The sequence below is a fragment of the Acinonyx jubatus genome, chromosome B4, assembly GCF_027475565.1.
Source record: "Acinonyx jubatus isolate Ajub_Pintada_27869175 chromosome B4, VMU_Ajub_asm_v1.0, whole genome shotgun sequence".
Taxonomy (NCBI): Eukaryota; Metazoa; Chordata; class Mammalia; order Carnivora; family Felidae; genus Acinonyx; species Acinonyx jubatus.
In genome coordinates, this window is record NC_069387.1 from 87,199,617 (window position 1) to 87,216,217 (window position 16,601).

General features: G+C 39.2%; 1 pseudogene; it reads right to left on the minus strand.

Annotated features, from left to right (window-relative positions):
- Window positions 1–2,462: 2,462 nt before the first annotated feature.
- LOC106981344 (40S ribosomal protein S24-like) lies at window positions 2,463–2,886 on the minus strand (annotated as a pseudogene).
- Between the last annotated feature and the right edge of the window lie 13,715 nt (window positions 2,887–16,601).

A 16,601-nucleotide genomic window follows, 5' to 3' on the forward strand; every position in this document is an offset into this window, starting at 1 on the left:
TGCTTTGGACTATACTCAAACTGACTGAAAATCAAGTGGGTTAGTGGTAGATACTAGATTTCCAGGAACTCAGAATTGCCCAGAAGAGGTGAAGGTACTGACTTCAAAATAGAAGCAAGATGCCTAAGGCTCGGAAGAGGCCAGATAACAAGCCTCTTCATCACCCTGCAGTTGGGGTCCAGGCTACAAGGCAGGGATCTAAGAGGCTCCCGGCAGCTGCACAGTACAGCACAATTGGATCCAGAGAAGGTAATCTAGAAACACACAAGCTGGAGGAGAAAAAAGTAAGAAGTTTCGATGAAAGTCATAATTCCACTGGACATGAAAGTGAGGTCAGTACAAACAAACCTCGAGCTGGGAGACTGGAGCTGGACGCCTTAGTGGTTAAGAGCTTAGGCTGTGGAGGCAGAGAAGACCCAGGATTGAATTTCAACTCTGCCCCTTCTGAGCTGAATGACTTTGGACAAGTTCTTTAACCTCTCTAGTCCTATTTCCTCATCTTTAAAATAGGGGACGTGATGGTGTTTACTTTTTAAGGATGTAGGAAAGCAAACTGAGATAATGCATATAATGTGTATGCCAGTAATATACAGGCATAGAAAATACTCTCAATAAACATTAGCTGCAATTATTTGTCTTGTTGAACACCTTTGCCCAACCTTTCATCTCATTTCCACCCTGGACAACATTAAAGAACTAAAGAAACTGGGAATGAGTTTATTGGCTCATTCAATCAGTATTGTCAAGGAGCCCATGCTCTGAGGCAGTCACTGTGGTAGGTGCTGGGATCCGGTGGTGAGCAAAGCATTCACAGTCCCTGTCCTCTGGAGCTTACAGTCTAGTGGCACAGACAATCATGAAAAACAAAATCATACAAATAAATGTTAAATTCCATGGATGACAAGTGCTGGGGGTGGGGGGCATGATGCGATGAGAGAGTATACAAGGGGAATTAAATTCAGTTTCCCCAGGGACATGACTACGGAGCTAAAATATGGAAGGAAGAATAAGAGTTAAGTCAGCCCAAAGAGAGTAGAGAATCCAAGTGGAGGCACTGGCAGGTGAACATGGTCTGAGCTGGGAGAGAGCGTGGTTAGCAGGAGGCCCTGACAACAGAGCTGTGTTGCTAAAGCAAAGAGAATGAAGGAAGGAGGGGAGAGGAAAGTGAAGGGATAGGTAAGGAGAGCACTTATAGGACCTCTTAGGCCACATTAAGGGATTTTTGTTTTTATCCCAAGAGCAATCGGAAACTAAAGTATATAATTAACTGGGTTGAGGTGCCCCCCAAACATGATCCTTTTGAATATCGTCTAGCTCACCTGTTTAATGGAAGCAAAGAAACAAGTTAGGAGATGCTTGTGATTAGGGGAGGTTGGATTGGGGACGTTGTAGAAGTAGGGGTAAGTAGATAAATGTGAGAGATATTTAAGTGGGAGAATTCACAAGACTTTAAGGTGGATTACATTGGGAAGTGAAGGAAAGAGGTGGTGTCCAGAACAAATCCAGCACTTTGGCCTTACCTAACCGGTCGGATGGTGATGCTCTTGCCCAAGACAGGAGGAGGCTGAAAGGAGACTGGTTTGGGTGGGGGTGGGGACAGTAGTGCTGAGTGACTGGTAATTCAGTTTTGAGGGGTGTCTGGGTAGCTCAGTCAGTCAGACTCTTGATGTTAGTGTAGGTCACGATCTCAATTCACGAGTTTTAGTCCCACGTTGGTCTCTGTGCTGAAAGCATGGAAACTGCTTGGGATTCTCTCTCTCTCTCTCTCTCTCTCTCTCTCTCTCTCTCTCTCTCAAAATAAATAAATAAACTTCAAAAAAAGAATTCATTTTTGAAAATGTTGAGTTTGAGGTACATTAGAGATATAAAAGAGAATATGCCAAGCATTTGTACATCGAATCTGGAACTTTGAGGAGATATCTGGGCTGCACATATAAACTTCTGAGTTATCTACCACACAGCAATGAATTGTGAAGTCTCAGGAAAGGAGCAGAGGGACCCAGAGCAAGTCTTGAGCAACGTCTGCATTTATGGGGGTACACCCCCTCATTTTACCAGCCCTGGTCAGAGACTTGACTTCAGATAACTGAGAATAAGAAATCAGCACTAGATAACCAAATCCGTTTGTATAACTTTGCATTTCTTTTCTTTTTTAAAAAATATTTTCAATGTATATTTATTTTTGAGAGAGAGAGTGCAAGTGGGGGAGGGCACTCTCTAGTTTTGAGAGAGAGAGACAGAGACAGAATCCAAAGCAGGCTCCAGACTCTAAGCTGTCAGCACAGAGCCTGATGTGGGGCTTGAACCCATGAGCCATGAGATCATGACATGAGCCAAAGTCACATGCTTAACCGACTGAACCACCCAGGTGCCCCTTATTTTCTTTTTTTAAAAGGTCTTAGTTTATTAATCCTCTCATGAAATACCAGCATGATTAATCACCACGGATAGTTACCGCAGAATTATTACTCCTTCTTTTTGCCGGCACCAACATTGGCTTGAGCAGTCCCCCTGACTTTCTTTACTCTGTTCTTGCATTCCTTTTGCTGTTTTCTTGATGTCTTTTTATTCTCATACAAGCAATGTCCTGCAAGTCGATGTCTGGGTTCGTTTTCTGTACATAATCTGAGGAATCATAAGTCATGCCAAAGCCAGTTTTGCCACCACCACAATGGGTTCTGAATCCAAATACAAAGAGGACGTCTGGTGTGGTCTTGTACATTTTGGCTAATTTTTCCTGAATTTCTGTCATAGGTACTGTTGCCTTTCTGGGGTAAAGAACATCAATGACCCTCTGTTTCCACTGAGGTAGTCGGTTGGTCATGAACTTCCTGGTCCAGAAAGTTACTGTGTGGATCATGATGGCGGCCAAGCTTCTAACAGCCAAGGAGGTAAAGAGATGTTTTATTTTCTACTGAACATTTATATAAAGAAATTCCAGCTTTATCTTAGCTAAACTAAGGGTTTGAAAGAGAATTTTATACATTTCAGTCAAACAGAATAGGCAGGGACTTCAGTGCCCTTTCAATTGCCTTCAATTACCTGGGTGTAGTGGCTAAAGCTATAGACCCAAAGGGGAAAAAAAGCAGGGAGAGTTGACTTAGCAGGAGAGATGCAATCATCCAGGAGAGACGGTTTAAAGGAGGAGTTCCCAATTGTGTGTCCATCAGAATCATCGGAGAAACTTGGTAATATGCAAGTTCTCAGGAGTTACTTAAATTTTTGATTCAGTGGGTGATTCTTGGAACCTGTGTTTCAATATGTAACTGATCTTTCTGGTGAAAAGATCTGAGGAACACATTTTAAGAAATGTCTCTTTAAAAGGTAACTGCTCCCAGGGACTTCTAGTTTTACCAAAATCCAGCCAAATGTCTCAACAACATTTATTTAAAAGTTCTTCCTTATCTCACTGATTTTGTTTGCCATATTTATTACATACGAATTCCTTATACATATTTGGATCTATTCATGGATTTTATGTCCTATGCTATGTACTGTTCTATTTACAGGTCACACGATGGTAACTATTGAGACTTTGTAATATGTTTTAGTACCTGATACTTTCACTGCTCTTCTAACAGATATCCTGGCTATTTGTTTCTTGCACCATTTTTTTGTATGAGTTGGAGGATCTATATGTTTTTTCCTTCCTCATTCTTTCTCTTCCTCTCTCTCTTTCCCCCACCTTCTTTCTTTTTTCATCCTTCAGTAGAGATGTGCTCATTTTCTTGCCTCATGTTCTTATTAGCCCAGGTTCTCACTCAGTAGAGGGAGAGGGGAAAGATTGGAGAAGTCATTATCCTATTTGTCAAGACAAACTTGATTTGCTTGAGGACCGGAGAAAGGCAAGTCAAAGGTTTTATGCTCAATATTTTAATGGGAACCACATTAAATGCATATTTTACTTTAGGTAGAACTGAAATCTTACGATTTTGAATCTTGCTATTCCAAATAATAGTACATATACTAAAAATCTTGTGTGTGTGTACGTGTTCTTCAGGAACATGTTAATGTTTCTCATAAAGGCTTTATCTGTTTCTTGTTAAATGTATTCCTAAGTGTTTAATCATCTTGTTGCTATTGTAGGTGAGATTTTCTTCCATTATATCTTTCAGTTAATTGTTAGATGTATTTTAGAAGGCATTAGTTCTGCATATTTTTATTCCACAATGTCTTTTTGAAGTCTCTTGTTACTTGTACTTTTTCAGTTGAATCTTTAAGAATTACCTGCTTAATAATCAAGATATCTAGAAATAGTAATAATTTTATTACTTCTCTAAATTTCATGCCTCTAAGTTATCCACTTATTAAGTTGTATTAGATAATACACATTAAGATATTATCATGTTAAGAAATTGTTCATTTTGTTAAGTGTTGTTATCAAGACTGGGTGTTGGATTATGTTAAAAGTCACTTTCAGGAGCACCTGGGAGGTTCAGTTGGTTAAGTGCCTGACTCTTGATTTTGACTCAGGTCATGATCTCACGGTTCATGAGTTCGAACCCCACATCAGGCTCTGCACTTAGAAGGCGGAGCCTGCACTGCTTGGGATTTTCTCTCTCTCTCTTTCTCTCTCAAAATAAGTGATTAGAGAGGATCATATATATTTCCTCTATACTGTGTTAGTACTCCTTACAATAAATATATTATATTTCTTAGTATTTAACAATATTTACGTATTTCTGGCTTAAACCCTATTTGGTCATGATGTACTATCGTTTTTTAAGGTGATGCTGAATTCTGTTCGCTAATATTTTCTTAAGATTTTGTCTTATGTTCATAAGTATATTGCAATGTAATTTTTAGAAATTCGGCAATGTTTAAGGATAATTTGACCCAGACCATAGTTGGTTTTCTGTCCTCCTGCTGAGAGCCCTACCTGTTGGTTCACCATAATCTGAGCCTAGTTCTCTTTCTCGTCAAAACATGAACCTGAGCTAGACCTTGTCTCCTGACCAACTTGAATTCTGAGTCTTACACATGTGTTTTGGAACCTTTTTGCTTTTCTTTTTACAGACTTTCTGGTCCACCCCCCCCCCCCCCCATTTGATGGTCATCGTATGGTTGGTTTCTGTTCCAGGTTCCTAATCCTATTTAGGCTGAATTCCAAATAATTCCTGTTTGTCTTCTTCCCATCTTCTGCATTTAATTTACTCCCTGGGGACCATGTGGCAAATCTTTAAGGACTAAGTATTAATTACTTCTGCTGGTGGACATTAAACAACTAGTCCTTTACTGCCCCCTTGAGGACCTTGGCCACCACACACCTTGTGACCCATCTTGTGGGGAGAGGTGTTTATCCCTCCCCATATGACCATTCTCTCCTGAACAGGAACTAGGCACAAAGAATGAACTGCACTGAGAGGGGTGAAGAAGACAAGGATGACACCCATTTCTGCCTTCGAAGAACTTAAAAACGAGGCGGACAGAGGGGAAGTAAGGCTTATCTGTGTGCATTTAGGGCTTGAGGGTGGTGAAGGAGGATGTTGTTAACCAGGCACAAAGATAGCTGTAAGTCCCGGGAGCCCTACAGGGACAGTATAAAGGATTGCAGTAGTAGTTGAGGAAAAGGGAAGACAGAAGTCACTGCGATAGTAGAAGACTTCATGGAAGATATGTTTCAGAGCTGGTCTTTGAAAGGTGAAAAGACATGCACGAGCCAGCAGGACAGGTTCTCTTGTGGGGAGATGGCATGAGTACAGCCATCAGAAGCAAAAATGTGTGAAGCACAGGAAGGGGATATTCTGACTAGAGTGAAGAATTTTCATGGGGCAGCAGGATGAGAGAAAAGCTAGAAAGGTAGTTTAAATCCAAATTGGAAGGCAATTTACATTTATTTCATCACTAATGGAAGGTTTTCCCTGAAAGCAGATTTTCTTAGTAGGCGAATAGTGAAGGGCATTAAAGGGAGCGGTACAAGAAGGGAACAGGTGTCGAAGGAATAAAAGGGTTCCGAATAAAAAGGTTGAGTGGTAGGGAAATGGATTAAAGAAAAAGGTCAATCCTTCAGTTTTTTTCTAGAGTGTCCTCATTCAGAGAGTGGGGGGTACATAAAAGGGTTGTGTGCTATGTGACATAAGTGAAGATCTGTTCTGTAGAATATAACAAGTACACTACACAAACCTTCCAGAAGAATGGCTGTGCGTGCACACATTGTATGTGTGTGTGTGTGTGTGTGTGTGTGTGTGTGTGTGTGTGTTTAAACTAGTAGTCCAGGGATAAAAGCTTTTGTATATAACAGTCCAGATATTTGCTACTGCTTGCCACCATCGGTGCATCACAGACATCTCCCTGCCCTCCAGAGATATGTTACTCTTTCCAGTGTTTGGTAATTTCATGAAGCAGAGAGAGTTTCTAAGTGGAGTTGAGTTTCTACAAGGATCTTGTTGTTTTAGATGTCCTGATGAAATCACTGGTTGGTTGTTTAAAAAAAAAAAAGGGAGGGGTGACATAATAAAATTTTCAATTCAGTGGAAGTAACAGCATACCTAACTTGCATAGTAATTGTATCATTTATTTCTTGCTCTAATAACAAAACACTCCCAAATTTAGTGGCTTACAACAGCAATAAACATTCATTATCCCACATGGCTTTGCATGTCAGAAATTCAGGAGAAAATTAGCTCAGTGGTTCTAGCTCAGAGTCTCTCATGAGGCTATACCCGTGGCAGCAATCATCCCAAGGCTTGACTGAGCTGGAGAAGGTGCTTCCTAGGTGGCTCATCTATATGGCAGGCCAGACACAGAGGGACGATGAGATGGAAAATAGCAAAGATAGATAAAAAGATATAGAGGACAGAGTGGAAAGGTCCAACTTGCATCTTGCTAGAGTTCCAAAAGGAGAGCATAAAGAAAATAGGGGAGAGGCAGTATTGAAATAGATAATGGCTGAGAATTTTCCTGAATTAATGAAAGAAATCAACCCTTAGGTTGGGGAAAGCCAATAAATAAGACAAATAGAAAAGAAAAAAAAGGAAAAGAAAAATCGTCAGTTCAAAAGACTAATATCAAAGGAAAAAAAAAAGCAAACATAGAAAAAGCAGGAGAAATAGAAAATCCAAAATGGAAAATAAGAGGAGAGAGGTAAATCCAAGTATGTCCATAATGATAGGCAGTATAAGTGATTAAAATTAGTTAAAAGGCAAAAATTGTCATACTTGAAAAAAAAGAGTCAAGCTATACATGGCTAAAAGGAGACATATCAAAGTACAAGGACATGAAGAAGTTGAAAATAAAATAATGGGAAAAGATTTACCAGGCACAGACAGAACAGGAAGAAGAGGAGGATGTGGGGGAGGAAGAGGAAAAGGAAGCTGACCGTGGCTCTAAGTCTAGCATAGATAGGGATAAAGAGAGCCAGCACTTGTTGGCAAAAGGTTTAAAGCTCCAGAAGATGGATACAGTTGCCAGATTTAGCAAATAAAAATACAGGACACCTGGCTAAATTGTACCTTTAGAAAAACAACAAGTTCTCTTTACTATAAATACTTCCCAAATACTACATGGCATAGTCATACTAAAAAATTATTCATTGTTTACCTTAAATTCAAATTACCTAAGCATGTTATATTTTATCTTGCAACCCTAAAAGATGATTGTATTTCATAACAGCTTCAAAATATATAAAGAAAATATTGACAGAGTAAAAAGAGCTGAGTAGAGAAACTGAGAAATCTCCTTATAACACAGTGGGAGATTTTAACAAATCCCTCACTAACTGAAAAATATAAAAGCTTATTCTAATGAATATATGTGTAAGATGAGTGTGAATATACAGTAAAACCTTGGATTGCGAGTAACTTGTTCTATGAGTGCTGCAAGATGAGCAAACCTTTCTAATAAATTTTAACTTGATAAATGAGCGATGTCTTACAATATGAATAGTACATGATGCTGAACGTCACATGTCACATGATCACAACTGAGCCAATGGTTCTCTCCCTCTCTCTCTCACTCTCTCTCTCCCTTCTGTGAAGATTATGGGTGATTGTTAATGCAATATCACATTTCTGTGAAATCCTCAAAAGGAGGCAAAAGCAAGTGTCATTGGATAGGTTCCTCGTTAAAATTGCACAAAAAGGAAAGATTCCATTAAGCCAACAGATAGCAGTGATTCCATTAGTGGTAGTGAAAGTCGTCCTACACAATGACCCTCCTCTCTCTTGTCTCCCCTACACCAGCCACGAAGGTTTTCTAAGGTCAGTGCAGGTCAATTTGTTTGTTTTTCTTTATATTTTGTATTTTGTTTATTCTTTTGTATTATATTACAGTATTGTACTCATTTTTACATGAATATTTTTGGGTTGTGGAATGAATCATCTGAGTTTCCATTATTTGTTATGGGGAAATTTGCTTTGATATACAAGTGCTTTGGATTACAAGCATGTTTCCGGAATGAATTATGCTCACAAAGCAAGGTTGTACTGTATATGTATATATAAAGTTGTATATACACAAACAAAAAATAGCATACACATTTTTCTTCCATTCCCAAATGGAACATTTACAAAATTGATCACTTACCAGGTCACATGATAAGCCTCAATAAAGTTAATCAATTTCTATCTGAAGCCTGTTATAGAATACATTCTGTGACTTCTATGCACATGAGTTAGAAATCGTTAATAATAGAAAACAAATACATCCATTAGGAAACAAAAATAAAATTGATCATCTCAAACATCCAACACCTAAGAGAAGACAGTTACAGGGAAATTAGAGAATACTTGGGATTGAAGGAGGTTTCAAAACTCACGTACCAAAACTTGTGGGATAAGGCAAAAATGGTATTTCACAGGAGATTTACAGCCTTAAATGTTTATCTTAGAAAAGAAGACAGGTTAAAAAGAGGGAAGGTAGGTATTCAACTTAAGTAGTTAGAAAAATGGATTACATACAGAGAAAGGAGAAGGAGAGAAATAAAACATAAGAGCACATGGAATAAAATGCAAATCAAAGATTTGCTAGAGAAGACCAACAAGGCCAAAGCCAGTCCCTAGGAAAAGCTAATAAAATCGAAAACAACTGGCACAATTAATAACAATGAAGAACACACAAAAAAGTATTTAAAAAGGAAACAGACTGCAATTCTAGATAGATTGAAAGTTAAAAATGTAGTTAAGTAGTATATAGCAATCCATTTGAAGACTTAGAAGTAAGAGGAAATTTTCTCAGAAAAATTAACTTTTGAGTACTGCAGGTAAAGGAGAATGCTTGAATTATAAATTATACTGTATGGAATTATTTTCTATGAAAATTCATTAACAGTTAAAATCTTTTCCACAAAGTAGAAACTAGTCTAGGAGTTTTCTTGGAACAAAATTCAACAATTATGCCTGATAAATTTCTTAGAAATAGGGAATAAGAGGAGTCTGAAAAAGGTTGCTACCTCAAAACTGGCTGCAAAACTAGTATTTTAAAAAGTGATATAATGGAGCATGTGGATGGCTCAGTAGGTTGAACGTCCAACCTTGATTTCAGCTCAGGTCATGATCCCAGGGTTGTGGGATCGAGCCCCATGTTGGGCTCCATGCTGAGGGTGGATTTTCTCCCCCTCTGCCCCTTGCCCACTCACATGTGTCTTAGAGGCCTTAAACTCAGAAGCTTTCCATAGTCCCTGAAAAGGGGAAGACATTACCTAAGAAGAGAGTGTCTGCCTGGGCAGGGCTGAAATAAGGGAAGGCTTCTCACAGCAGAGACTGTGAGTGGATGACCCGTAGACAAGATTTTGCTCGGGCCTCATCTTGGAACATCGCAGACACAGCCATGGTGGGGCCAATCAGCAGGAGTAACTGTATCACTGTGAGAAGAATAATTGTGTCCTATGTATGCCACCAGACCAGATGGCATGGTGCATGGACAGAAAGGGGTGGGCATAGAGGCAAAAGGCCAAGAGCCATAGAAGATCTCAGGCAAGGCCAATAAAGACTCTGAGGACACAGGTGGACTCCCTGTCTCCACCACCATGGTGTTACATGAGCTTTTTCTTGCCTTTGATATGCTGGGAAGGAAGATAGTAGGAGAAGGGAAGAGAAGGAGCCTAAGCAGAAATTTGATATTCGAAACAGACCAATTTAAATCCTAAATTGATTGCATAATCATTTGAGAGTAACTGTTTTAAACCAGGTTTGGCTACACAGTTTTTATCATAAAACCCAAATATGGAATCATGAGCAAGATGAATTTTAGTTCCAAAGAAATAGTTACATGTCTAAAACTGGTTTGTTTCTATATATTTAAAACTCAAGAGGGGCACCTGGGTGGTTCAGTCAATTAAGCGTCCAACTTCCACTCAGGTCATGATCTCACAGTTTGTGAGTTCGAGCCCCGGGTCGGGCTCTGTGCTGACAGCTCAGAGCCTGGAGCCTGCTTCAGATTCTGTGTCTCCTTCTCTCTCTGCCCCTCCCCTGTTCATACTCTTTCTGTCTCTCTCAAAAATAAATAAACATTAAAAAAAGTTTTAAAAAAACAAGGTGTCAGCATTATTATTGCCATTTCATAGATGAGAGAAGTTATATGCATTCTCTCTAGATTAGAGCATAGAACAGGAAAATGGTTTTTCTAGAGCATAGAACAGGAAAAGTAGAAGGTTTATCAGACATGCATTTGCTCGAAAGCTCATTCTCTTCCCACCTCAGTAGGAGCTGACTTGTAATGGGAAAATGGTAAAGTGGTGCCTATGTTTCCACAGTATGACATTCGTTGGTGTGGGTCTTGTGCTTGTTTATATCGCCTTATGATTGCCACAAGGCACCCACATTAGGTACATAATGAATATAATCACAGCAACTGCCTAGTATTACTGAGACTTCATGCAAGGACATCACATTCCCTACAATTGTTATATGTGATGACTACTTAGCGAACAAGAACATCTCATTGAAAGTGAATGTTAGTTCTGGTAAGATATAATTATTCTCTTCTACTCTGCTCAAGAAAGAACAGAAACTCTCCAGTCAGATGCAGCTTAATTTTTTCAATCCGCAGTTAACACAAATTCAGCATTCTGCTGTAGGTGCTCTCCTTCTCACAAAGCTGAATCTCAACAAATAAAAACACAAGCCCCATGGCCCCACCCCACAATACATAGCTTCTTCCTTCACTGGGGGTGAGGGCAAGTTTCCCAGCAGGGTGCCTAACTCAATATACTGCACTCCTGCAAGCCTAATTAGTTCCCAAGGCTTGTCCAGCTTTTCTGATTTTGCCTCCTATGAAGATGGAGTGGTCATAAGTGGATAGCTTACCTCCAGCTCTGTGCCGGGAAGCCCCGAAAAGGACAGAAGCAGCTTTTTTGGTTCTGGGTCTGCCCCTCTATCCACATGGCTCCTACTGCCCTTATGCACCCTGCCCCCACCCCAATAAAATGGATGGGACTCTGGTAAGCAGACAGAGCATTTCTCTCACAGAAGAGATATGGCCAAAAGGAGCAATAACAGTTTTATCAAAAGGTGACCACAACCACACACATTCTTCATTTTCTAGAAGAATCTATAGTACATGGATCCATGTTTTCATCCCTGTTTATATTCACGGCTACATTTGCACCCATCGATACCTGCATTCCATTTATTGGTTTCTCTATCAGAGTATTTTGGAGTTGCTGATAAAACTGAAAGCAAATTGTACTTTGTTTCTAATAAACCCTACCCCTCCTCACAGGTGGGTTGAGATGTGTGGACTGCCCTGGGCAGGTGTAATATTTTAGTGCCCCTCAACAAAACTCCCTTACATATTTATTCAGCATTAATGTAGATGTCAGAATGAGTGCTGTTTACAAGGAAAGACAGAGAAGCGGGGCTGCTAGTGGTATGGGGCTCAAGATCTGCCTTCCTGAGCAGCTCAGCTCTGGTTCCAAATTCCTGTACCTACTTAACAAAGCAAAAGCCAGACAGTTAACCACTGAAGAAATGAGAATCTGCCTTGCAGGCAATCAGATGGCAATGTTCCTAACAAAATGTGATGTTTTGCAGACAACACAAGGCCACACAATCAATGTCACTAACAGGAAAAAAAAAAAAAAGAAGTTTCTAACAGAACATGGGCAACGCTGATGCTTTAATCTTGCTTTCTCTGTACCAAAATTTTTGAGGTAATCAATCACCAAATTCCCCATATTAAAAAAAAGTTTTTTAATGTTTACTTATTTATTTATTTATTTTAATGTTTATTTATTTATGAGGGAGAGAGAGAGAGCATGCAAGTGGGAGAGGGGCAGAGAGAGGGAGACACAGAATATGAAGTAGGTTCCAGGCTCTGAGCTGTCAGCATAGAGCCTGATGCAGGGCTTGAATCCCCCAACTGCAAGATCATGACCTGAGTGGAAGTCAGACTCTTAACCGACTGAGCCACCCAGGTGCCCCATATTGCCCATATTTCTTAACAGCATCCACACCATAACTGGCCCTTGATTTCCTTTCAGAAGGAACCACCACAGTCTCTAACCCTATAAGAAGCCCCTCTCACGTGGTCCTTACCATGGTACCTAAGGTTTCCCTGGCTATGGTTGCCATCTGTTGCCCCAAGTTAATAAACCTAACTGAGATATAAATCTGTGAATATTGGTGTATTCCTCCAGGCCTTTAGTTGGTGATTTTGACTGTGCCTATCAATCTTAACAAAAATTTAACAAAACCTTTAGGAGACTTTAGAATCTTACCTTGTAAGGTTTCTCTTACGTACAAGGATTTTGTCCTAAGTCATGTACTCTTTGTGAGAAGAGTTCTACTACACATAATAGTCTCCATCTCTTTGTATTTCTAAAAATATATTTATGATCTTTACAGACAAAAACCTTGGACAATTTCACCGTTGCCCTAACTCTCCCTCACCGCCCCCCACCGTGTACTGCCACCATATCCATGTACAACTCCCCATAACAGTGGATTTGAGAGATAAATGGTTCAGTGGCTCACACACTCATCCCAAAAGATAATAGTAACTCAGGGTACACCGCAGTTTCACAGCAACATGGTTGTGCTATGTTTTCTGCTGGTAATTTTTCTAAGTTCTGTCTTCTATTGCAAGTATTGGAAACCTAGAAACTGTGTTTCTCAGAATCCCTCAACGGCAAGTGCTCCTCATTAGATTTTGCCGAAGAGAGGCGCACGTGTTAAATTTAGAAGGCAAAAATGAATCAGGAATAATTTTGTTTCTTTCTGGCATTGGCAGACAGACATGAAGCCTTTGGCAGACAGTAGACACAAGGTTTTGAACTGGCCTCAGTCATTCTCCTATAACTCACATGCTTTAACGCCGCCAATAGCTGAAATCATTGTTGCCACTTTTTCTGCAGTTTCTGAAACTTTCTGATTGTCTGGAAGCTGGCAAAAATTTTCCCTGACCTCTGCTTCCGCAGCACTTGCAATGATTTTGTAAACAGCTAGTATTCTGCATTAAGTCTCATCTTGATTGAAATCCTACAGTGGTTCTGTTTTCCTGACCTAAACTTCCTGATTGAAAAAACAAATAAGGTCTAAGCAGCCAAATCTAGGATCTGCTTCTACCTTGCTTTGTGATCTAGAGTCAGTCCCTTCACCTTCTCGGGTTTTTGTCTATAAAATGGAAGGTGGGCAGGCAGAGGTTAGACTGTATGCCCTCTAAGTCCCTCTGGAGTGCTAACGTTTGATGTTTCCATGTTCTAAGTCATCTTGCTGCACATTTGGTCAATACTTCAGAATGTGACACAATATAGAGGCATCTAAGTCCAACATGGCAGCAATAAACACAGCGCAGCCCTTTCTTAGATCTCACTGAGAACACTTAGGAGAACCCCAGAAGCCGGAAGTCTGGCAGAAGAAGAGGGAACATGGGATACAAAATGGACTCCATAAATCCTGGACTAGAACCAGTATTTTACATCTCCACTTTAATGTTTTGGTTTTCAGTGTGTAATGTTCCTTTTAGAAAGTTATATTAAATACAATTTTTATTTGTTTCCAAAAGATCTACCTAATGGTTTCTGAGCTCAACAACTATACTAATATTACTAGATATTAAATTAACTGCACCTAACTGGCTACTGCCCCTGGAACCAGAGGAGGGTACGAGATTAAGTTTTCTAAAAATAATGAAAAAAAATAAATTTCTAAATTAGAACTACACTTGGGGATTTTTGTGCTCTTGATGACATGTTGCTCCCATGGGTCAATTTCTTTTTTTTTTTTAATTTTTTTTTTAATGTTTTAATTATTTTTGAGACAGAGACAGAGCATGAGCAGGGGAGGGGCAGAGAGAGAGGGAGACACAGAATCCGAAGCAGTCTCAGGGTCTGAGCTGTCAGCACAGAGCCTGACGCGGGGCTCGAACTCATGAACCACGAGATCACGACCTGAGCTGTAGTCAGACGCTTAACCGACTGAGCCACCCAGGCACCCCAATTTCTTTTTATTCTACAGCCCTTTGTTTGAAAACTTATGTTCGATCCCAGTAGAGTTTGTTGTTGATTTGCTGGCTAAGGCTAAAGATTCCATAACAGACTGACTATTGGAAGATGCTTTTCTCTTAGCCAAACTTCTGGAAGAATGTCAGCTGCCAACTTGACAGAAGTTATAAAGTTTTACATTAATTAAGGGAAGGATTTCGCTCTAACCCAAGATTTGAATAGTGTTGTAAAGGAATTTACCTGAGGATAAGATAAGATTGTTAGGAAGTGAAAGCCACCCCCTCCCCCTGAGAACCTTACCCTTTGGTATAGTCAAAAAAACTGTCTTAAAATGGAATACTGAATATAAGGAGATATAAGAAGCTTTCCAAAGAATTTGAGGACATGGGTAGTTTTACAGAAAACCAATTCAAGATCTTCAACTTTCAAGTGTACTTTTTCCCATAGCTGATCTGCTTGAGAATTCTCCTCTGATGAAGAAGCAATTATGTTCTCCTTTCCCACCTCCATTTTCATAATCGCTCTTTTCCTGCTTTATAAAAGCACCCATCCCTAATGTTGATATGCTATATTGCTCCATAGTATCAAAGGGTCACCTTGAAAAGTAATTCAGTGTCGAGAAAAGCAATGCCTGTAAAATTAGGTAATAAATATTTTTGTGAGTCTATAGTATTCGTTTTTCTCAACAACATTTAAGAAGGACCTAACCAAGTGGTGAGCTGATAGATTGTTTAAAAATATTTTTAGTAGATCATTCATACAATTTTTGACACGTAAGTAAAAAGTACTTTGAGAAATTTGAGTGACAATACTACTCAAAATTACTCATTCCATCTATTTATTCCATTGAGAATGAAGTTTCTCAATGATTACAAAATTGAAACATTGCAATAGAATTGATGCTACATCCAATCTTTGAACAATAAGTCATATGTAAAAATACATGAACTATTGAGAGAGCACGCCCATCTAGTTAAGGGACGTATTCTGGTAAGTTTTTACTATAGTTAATAATTATTGCAATGTGTAATATATTTATTTTATGATCAATTTAGTGCTAAAAATAATTGTAATTATAATCCAACTCAAAATAAATTGTATAAAGTCTCATAAGATTTTAAAACACTTAATCTCAATTTATATCTCACATATGTATGTTTGTACTGGAGTGTGATGGAGTAATAAAAAAACTTTCAAATGTAAAACATATTAAGTGAAATTCTTCAGTGGCAGTAGAATGGAAATATATGTTCAATGAGAAAAGGGAACAATGTAAAATTTCTGACAGTTAAGGCAGAAATCATTCATGTATTCTTAAATGGGGTATGGTCAACATTAATTTGTTTAGTTACTTAGATTCCACTGGCTGCATTTAAAAGTGTGACATAACAATTTGATTTTAAAATGTCGAGATTTAGGGTACCTAGGTGGCTCAGTCCATCAAGCAACCAACTCTTGATGTTGGCTTAGGTCATGAACTCACAGTTTGTGAGATCAAGCCTCGGGTCAGGCTCTGTGCTGACGGTGCAGAGCCTGCTCTAGATTCTCTCACTCCTCTCTCTCTGCCCCTCCCCAGTTTGTGCTTTCTCTCAAAATAAATAGATAAACTTTTTTTTAAAATGTCAATATTTGGGGGCGCCTGAGTGGCTCAGTCAGTTGAGTAACTGACTCTTGATTTTGGCTCAGGGCATGATGAGCCCCACGGAGCCTGTTTAAGATTCTCCTTCTACCCCTGCCCTGCTCATGGGCGTGCGCACACATGTGTTTGCTTTCTCTCTAAAAAATACAAATTAATTAATCAATCATTAATTAACTAATTAATTAATCTCAATATGTGCAATGCATATGGAAGTATATCTGTTGCAATTATTTAAACATAGGGTTAAAAAACCTTCAGCTACCAATTGATAAAGTTGAGTGATTGCAGTTTTTCAAAAGACTTTTAAGGAGAACACAAACCAAAACTTTTGATGTATATCTGTGAATCTTGCCTATACCTGCCCATAAGGGAAAGGCTGCTGAAAATTATTTCAGAAGGCAAAATTTTCCTTTTCAAACATCAACAATCTTGATTATGGATTTAAGTAGATTAATATCTCTTTGTTGAGTTTCAGTGCATTTTTTCTTACCTGAGCTCTCTCCCTTTTTTCTCAAGTTCATCTCTAGCCGAAGCCTCATGCTTGACTTGGACTTCTTGTGTCAGTGCTCTGCTTGGAACTCT